Below are 9,287 nucleotides of genomic sequence, written 5' to 3' on the forward strand. Positions count from 1 at the left end.
GAGGCTTGAATTCTACATTGCAAAACAATTTGAAGAAGAGAAGAATAAATTGTATGCAATGCATGTAGACTTAAATAATCAATAAGAAGAAAAAATAAGGCATGCTATAATGTATTTAATATATAGAATTAAATGGCCAACATTTTGTGATCAGTTGGCAAGAATTATAGCCTTTAGTGATGAAATAAAAAGAGATGAAGGTAAATTAATACTTATTGTATAGAAATGGACTAAAAGAAATAATGACATTACTACTATGTGCATATCTGTCATCCAGCAGCCATGTCACCAAATAGAAAAGATTTTTGATTTGCTAACTAAGTTGTAGGGTTTTGATGACAAGTAGGATTTTATTTAGAAAAGAATAACAATTTTTTTCTCCAAGTACATAGCTGAGAAGTTTGACCTTTTTCCTAGTGCTCTATGAAAGGTTGATAGAATAAAAGGAAAGGAAGAATGGAAAAAGGAATTAGATTAGATATTTTTCCAAAGAATGAATAATTTTGTAAATGAAACTGGGCAATGACTAATGAAGAATTGGTTAAAGTGTAGTTATTCTATAAAGCCATTAAAAAGGACCTCATTGAGATAGAAGTAGTTGGAAATTCTATTATAGTGGTACAAAGGGAAATCCTAGATTTTTATTAGTCTGATGACACTACTTTCAACGAGTGGAAGGAACAAGTTTTGTCTATAGAATAGATGGAAAAAGATAATGAGGTAAAGGAAGATGCAGATGTAACTGTTACTCTACCAGTTCATGATGAGGACAGTCAGAACCCCTAAGTTGAAGTGAGTTTGTAGGCAATAGAATAGGGCAAGGGTCAAAATTATGGAGTTTTTAGTTTTCCAAAGGGTGTAATAGAAGAGGGGCCTACCAAAAGAATATTATGATTTATAAGTCTTTCTGTTACACATAATTTTGTCTTTTTGTGATAGTTGTATGTAAATACCTTTTGTAAAACGCACCTATTAGTTCTCTATGCCTAAAGCTTGTTGCATCTCACACTTTATAAGTGAGATTCCATGGCTAGAGAAAGGGTCTAATTTCTAATACAATTTGAATCTATATTGAGTATAGTTCGGTCTAGTTAAGGAAGCAAACTTCATGATGTATCTTCTCTATAAATTTCTCTGAGAATACATCAATATCATATGACCCTTGTGTCTTTTTTAGAGTCATTCTGAGTTTTAATACAATTGTATATAATTTTCAAGTAAAATTAATACAAAATTGAGCTATCCTCATATCTGTTCTCATTGGATTTTGTTTCCTTTGTTATTACCTGGTTATTCTGATATTGTGTGAGTAAAGTTTATCCAATTAAATACAATTCACTTAGGTTGTATGTCAATTCATTATTGCTATTAATTCAATGAATTAAGTAAAGTCTTTAGTGAATTTGATGGGATTGTTATGGTAGTAGAAAGAATGTCTATAAGAATGAATTCTAGTAAGAAGTGTTGATAATATTTGTTGTAATGCAACAAATTAGATCTATAAAATCGCAATGGAATAGGCACTGATCTAATTAATCCAATCTACAGATAGGTAGATCATGAATAAGCATCAAGTCTAAAATCAAAATCACCTTATTTTACTATTTCAAGAGTTTTAAAGCTGGTCATCACTTGTTTGCATGTAGCATTTTAGCTTTAGTTAGCTGCTAAGGTTAGAAATACTTGCAAATCTAAGAAGAATTGTGACCAAATCTGTTTATAAGGGATACATATCATCTAAAAGTGATGAGAAATGAATAAATTATATATGTGTTAGAGATATAAGATGAGAATCAGAATGAAACTAATAGAATTCTCATACAACAACATTCATTTTGAATTATCCCTTAGGTTTTGTAGAGCCTAAAGAGTAGAAAGATAGTCTTGGTTTTGTTGAAGTTAGCTCTAGATAATATATAGGAATAATTGTTAATAAGACATAGCTAAACCTTAGGTTTTTGAGTATTATTATCTTGGTATTGAGCCTTTGTTATTCAATATTTGAAAAACACCAACAGGTAGTGAATCTATGCAAGTAGATAACACCAATGTGACAGCTGACAGAATTGAGGACACATTCAAAGATTTTGGTGCTAGCATTATTGGCAATATTGTGGACTATAGTAGCTCATCTAATGAAGAAAAAGATGTGCCTACTAAAAAGAAAATTGAATCTAGCATTGAAGTAGCTACTTCAAGTGTGCCATTGGCAGTAGTAGCAACAACACCCTCTTCACCACCTAATCAAGCAGCAGTGGTTGCAACAACAACAGTTCAATCAGATGAAGCACAAAATCTGAAATCTTCTCTAAGTAAATTTCTTGAGAATAAGAAATCATTCAAGTCCATTGCAAAGAATTTGACTTCAGTTCTAGATAGAATGGAAAAGATAGTAAGCCCTATTGAGATACTTGTAGATATTCAATAGCATGTAGCCCTTTTGTGTAAAGCTTTTGATAATGAGTTCTCAACACTATCTAATGTAGCTTCAATTCAAGCACAAATAGAGCATTATGGTAAACTCCTTAATACCATGTGCACTAATATGGGGAATGATATAGAAACTCTGAATATATGCATTAAGGCGTTAAGATAGTGTATAGAAGAAGGAAAACATGCTTATGCTAAGTGCAACTTGGCATATATCCATCTTCAAGAATTTGATGATCAAATCAAAGAAAAGGTAACTGAGCTTTAGATGCTCACTAACAACTTTCTAAAGCAGAATCAAAATTTAAATACTATTTAGCATACAATGCAGACACTTCATGACAGCATAAGGAATACTTAAGCAGAAAAAGAGAAAGTTCTAAAGAGATTCACTCTCTTAATAGAACACTTATTCCCACAAGTAATATTTCTAGAGAATCAGTTGAAGGAATGCTTGGTAGCAAAGACCTCATATGACAAGTTTGTGGCTATAGACTTGAACATAACAGAGGCAGTCGCATATGCCTTATGTGTGCTAATCAGTGTATCCGATGCACTAAAAGAAAGTTGGAAGAAACACTTTGTACAATTGAAAACCAACTTTAGTGATTGTGTTTCCAAGTTTTGATGTAGCTACCAGATTTTGATAAAAAAAAAAATTTGTGACACCTTTGTCATTGATGTCAAAGGGGGAGAAATATGGAAAATTGTAATTGCAAGGAATTGTAATTGTAAGGGGGAGAAATAACAAAAAGTATAGTTGATAGTTATATTTTGAAGTATAGTAGTAAGTTTTGCTAACTTTGTAATCAAAGTTATAAGGGATGCAATCTTTTCAAAACATGAATACAATGTTATACTATGTTATGGTTATCTATTTTGATTGGTGTGACAACATGTTTGGGACTTGGCCAGCTTTCCCAAAATATTGCCATCAATGCCAAAGGGGGAGATTGTTGACAATATGACCAATTAATTAGATAAGGTAAGTTATATGGTTGTCATTTATGGCAACATATTCTTTTTGGAGTTTAGTGATGATTATTTGTGAAGGAAAATTGTCTAAGTATTAGACAACATTATAGTAGCATTACAAATTTATTGATAGTGGAATATTCCCTTAGAATATTCTCTTCTATAGTTAACCAGAGATTCATGAAATCATACTAATGATGTATACCAGTTGGCATGTCCATATGACCAACCAAGTTCAATTTATGAAGGAATTAGTGATGTAGTGATGTTGCAACACAGAACAGAGCATATCAACAAAATGTGTTAAACAACTTGATTAATTGTTTTAATTATTATTTATTGGTGAGTTGACTGTAAGGATGTTATGTGAGCTGACTAAAGGAAAAATTTACCAATATGTTTGGTATAAGTAAATAACCTCATTTTCAAAGTTAATGTGTAGTAATTTGATGATGATGTGTAACCTATAATTACGAAGTTGATATGATCTTGTGAAATGCAAGTAACAGGTGAATTCGATGTTATGAGTTGTGATGTGAAGCAATACTATGCAAGATATGATGCGAATTGATATGTGCATAGTCATTCTTTGTATGAAGAATTGATAATTAGAAGATTTGTGAAGTACAACAAATAATCTAGTATTGTATGTATATCTATTCTCTTGAAGAACTTATTGTATAGTTGCATATTAGGGAATTGGGCTCTTCTTGCACACATTTTTATATGATCTACTAACTCCTAATAGGGTTGAGGCTTCTAACAAGGCCTAGACTCCTAATAGGGACTCAAGACACTACACATACTTCATAGACTCCTAATAGGGTCAATATCCTTAACTAGATGTTTTATATAGTGAATCATCTTGTGGGTTTCATCCCCACCAGGGTTTTCCCTTGGCCATGGTTTCCCTAGTTAACAAAATATGTTGTTATGAGTTCTCCTCTTGTATGGTTGTTTTTTTTTTTATGCACTATTGGTTCTCTCTTTTATGCATGTGGAAAAGTAATTAATAAAAGACAGTTGTGGACAAAAAGATTGAAAATACTGATTCACCGCCCCTCTTAGTATTATCTATTTCTAACAAATATAGACTTGGATCACTTATAGGGTAGTCATCTAGGAATATAGCTCTCACACAATGCATACTAAAATACAACATGTAGTCTTTGGATACTCATGCACCCTCTAGTGTAGGGGGTACCTTTGTGTCATCTGGACCCTTAGTATCTATCACAATTACAAAATCTATAGTCAATTATTTTCTAGTCTTGGGTATATCCCTATACCTAGCTCTATATGGATATTGGGGCATGGGTGGGGGTGCATCTCGCTGAAGATCAAACTGCCTCATCACTCTATCAAAATAGTTGGGCACCACTATGTACTCATGCCTTCCCTCTAGCACCCTTTGTTGCTACATCTACCTGAGTTGTACTACTGAGTCTGGCCATGCTATCATGAGGTAGTAGGGTCTCCATGTAATATTAGTGGACTATAACTAGTCAAATCTAATCATATAGTATATAACATCTCCAAACTACTATGGATGGCTCATTGGGTAGGCACACACTCTTGATGAGTCTATCAAAATCTTACTAGAAAAATTTGATGGCCTTGTGCATGTGAAGTTCTCAAAGGTCCACACTTGTAAGAGTATACATGTTGTAATACTAGCTCACTGATATCTCACTAAATTCCCTAGCTCATAGTATAGATGTGTTATCATGTTCCATCCTCAAGCATATATTGTTGACTCTCTCTCCATATGCCTAACTATATGCACTAGAGGGGTCAAGAATATCGTACCCTTTGTATTGGGTATGATAGTCATGGTCATGATGCATAACATAGTCTTCCTAAGAAGAGGTACTCATCCAAGGATGACACACTTCAAGGGCACCCAGTCTGGTCTTTTTCTATCTTTATATGGCACACCCATATAGTACTCAAAATCTATCTCAATCTCTTTGTGTGATTTCTATCCATAGGGTCTCACTGTAAGTCCCTAGATTGGAAAGCATAAGATTTGGTAGACATCCTCTAATTTAATTGTCATCTCTCCCATTGGTAAGTGGAAAGAGCATGTGGTCTCATCCCATATCTCCATCAATGCAAACACATAACTATGTGGAATCTCATATGTGGATGTTGTGCTACCCACTATAGCCCTGTATCCTCAAGTATTTGAATCTTTGTCACTCCGAGATCTTGGATGTGCTCTTGCTTATAGATCATCAAATCTAACATATAATTCTCTTGCATTATTGGTGGATCCTATAGAATCATCAAATAAGATATCTACCAGCCTGTCATATCAATTTGATGACCACCTAGTCTACTTATGGACTAGGTCAACCTCCTGGTGGACTAGGTTGACCTCCTACTAGGGACCCTAAAAATCACCTAAATTCTACAACTACAAAAAGTAGAAATGTTTAGGATAATGAAAAGATGAATCTGATGGTTACCTCATCCAGCACAAGGCTATCCAGTACATCTTGTCAAAGCACCTCCATTCATGTGCATTGTAGTGGCTTTATCTTTGACATCTCTCTTCCTTCTTCTTCTCTCCTTCAAGAACAAGGCAACAAATGATATTTTCAAAAGGTAACTTGCACTTATATAACATTCTTTTAGGTTACATTTTGAATATGTTTTATAAAACCCTAATTTACATGTATTCACTCTTTCTATGATATCTTGAGTTATGTAACTCTGATTTCCTCCCTATTATAGGAATTAGAATCATGATTCAATTACATATGTTCTTAGGGCCCTATAAAAGCATTCAAAAATAATATGATAGTGCTTTGAGGTCTTCTTTTCATCACTTCCTATTCACAATTCATTGAATTTAGCATTATCCCTTATTTCATCTTTTAAACAAGCAAGCCAAAACAAGGGGACATGGCTATTTGCGAGCTTCACCATTTTTCTGTAGTAAATTCTAGGTGATTTTTGGATTATGAATGACCCATGGTTTTGTAGTGCGTAGTTACTAACATTTTCTTGTAGCATTTATGGATATGGACTTTGCTATCCTTTTTATAAGTTATGATTATGTTTTCTTACTTTATCTTACATATGTACGTAGTGTCATGTCCTGTTAAAGTGGGGGCTAAATGTACCATCTTAAATTTGCTGCACTTGGATTTAAGACATTTTAGCTCCTCTTTAGTGTGTTTGCATTTTATATTTTCACCTTTAGCACACACTTCACATCTTCTCCCTTCTTTTTCTTAGGTGAAATTAAGGTAGGACTTATCAAATCCTCCTTGATTTCCCTTCATCCTTCACACAATCACTGAATCAGGACTTAATCTACTAGTATACTCCCTTTATTGGACCTCAAAACCCTAGATTGAATCTTTGGATGATATTCTAGGACAAACATTCATCCACCAACCTCTACTAGTTTGAGATCTTAACAGGGAGACCCTGAAGGTCAACCTTCTAAACTAGGTTGACCCAAGTTGATATGGTCCAAACTAGGTTGACCCAAGTCCACCTAGTCCTAGTGATTTTGGGCTTGTAGTAATTTAACACTCTCATTAAAATCTCATTTGTGTTGTTGGCCCTGGTGGTCTAATTTCACAATTACTCCAAAAATTCATTATAAATTTTAAGCAATTTCAAGGTGGAAACAAAGGCTAATTTCTTATTCTTCATTTCCAAGTGACCTTATTATTCTTTAATCAAGCATTCAAAGGTGAATATATCAAAACATGGAGTTACAAAGGGATCCCAACTATGGTTATAGTACTTTAGCCTTGGGGGCTTGGTTTATTTTCTACATCATTATTCAGATCTAATTCATTACACCTTCATACATTTACATGAATTTACATACATACATACTTTCATGCTAGGGTTTCACTCATGGAGTATAATCTTACCATATTTGCATTCTAGATCTACAACTCGAGGATTACACACATACAGATGACATTTTTCCTAATGGCTATTCATGAAGGTGGAAATCACCAAAGTGTGGGGTTGGCTAAGGAAAACAAATTTATAGCCACCCACACACACAAAATAGTTATTGATTTATAGGTGGGAGTGAAAATAATTACAAATCTGGAACCTACAATTTCCAAGCTTTTTGGAGTTGCTAATTTTGGAGTTGTGGATTATGTCAACCTAATTGTAGGATGTCCTTCCAAGTCAACCTAGTCCTCTAGTCTCAGATTTTGAGGAGATTTCTTGGTTTTGTTCCTTTTTTCATTCTATTCCAAGCCTTTCCAGATCATCTCTTATTTTTCTTCTTAGCATACATTTACTTTCCAATGTCTATTAGGCTGTTTCTATGAATTTCATATTTATACTTGTCATATATATTTTCCTACATTGCATGAAAGAGAACTTGCTAGCATACTTCCTTAATGAGTTTCTAGATTTTGCATTAGCATCCCTTCTCCTCTTTGGGGTCGTGCAAATTCAATTTAGGGCTTATCAAGAGTTATGCTTGGAAGCCCCTCTTTCTCTTGTATTGAATGTCTTAAGATTTATGTGTTTAATCTAGTTTGCACTATTTTTCGTTGGTGTCATTTTCCCCCTGAACATAAATAATCAATTTCTTCATCCTCATACATATGTCATTAATAATCAATCCTTAATCCATCACAACTCGCTACATCAACATGTCAATTAAGGACATGATGATCATCACTACATTTCTAGAAAAACCTCAAATAAGATCACACTAGTTAGAGTGATACACCAATATGAACAAAAATTGGTCATGAAAAAACAATGAGTGTTATGAAATAGCTCATCAAAATTAATAATACATCTCTCATTATTCAACACCATCTCCAAATTGTTCATAAAGAACATTAAAAAGAACCTTTATAACTATAGAAATATGGCTTGCAATCATAAAAATAATTAACCAATCATGTCAAGAACACAAATATAAGTCTTAAACATGTCATAACGATTGAAACCAAAAATATTGTCACACAAATCTACACTGATTGAAATACTATCACATTGTCTCTTTGTGAACATGAAAATTACTATTCTTTGATCAATCTCCATAAAATTAGTTAAAACTTATTGTGATCCTATGTAACTTGACATAAGAAAACTAAAAGAACAACTCAAACCATATATACCTTCACAACATATAATCTTCAAAACCTAAGCCATATCAAAAAAATCTTTCCTCTAAACATTCTTGCCACAACTTTGCAACATTGTCTCAAGTAAAGAAATTTAATGACATCAATGACAACACATCTCTCAAGTATGTGACAACATCTAGAGCACATATTTGTATAGTATCCAAACATTTATTAAATATTATGATGTATTAATATTATATTTTTGACACAATATAAAGGTGAGTACACCAAGATAGTGAACAAAAAGGGATTATATATGGCCATTTATTTTCTCTAAAATTAGTAAATATTAACCTTAAATAGAAATTTGAGGGCCATGTACTCAAAATTAGGATTTGACCAAATAATAAGAATTGTAGTACTATGAATCTATTTTCTAAAATACTAAATTATTTTTAAAATGGATAAGATTGAGAGGGTCAAGTCTACAACACACACAAAATATTTCTATTTTTTCCCAAAAAAAAACATAGTGCATTATGTGTGCTTTGGTGCAGGAGCATGTTTGTGATAGGAAGTTTGATGGCAATAGGAAGGCAACCTAAAATATCAGTAAAATGCAAAAGTTTTGCGACAGGAAGTTGCAAAAAATATTATTAAAATACAACAGTTTTGCGATACGAAGTTGTAGAAAATATTATTAAAATGTAGAAGTTTTGCGACAGGAAGTATGACAGTATATTAGAATGCAAAATTTTATTATAGGATTTAGATGATTCCCACTTGTCATTGTAACTGATGGAATATGAA

This window comes from Cupressus sempervirens, chromosome 11 (genome assembly GCF_028749045.1).
Source record: "Cupressus sempervirens isolate cs-2001-9-10 chromosome 11, ASM2874904v1, whole genome shotgun sequence".
In the NCBI taxonomy this organism is placed as follows: Eukaryota; Viridiplantae; Streptophyta; class Pinopsida; order Cupressales; family Cupressaceae; genus Cupressus; species Cupressus sempervirens.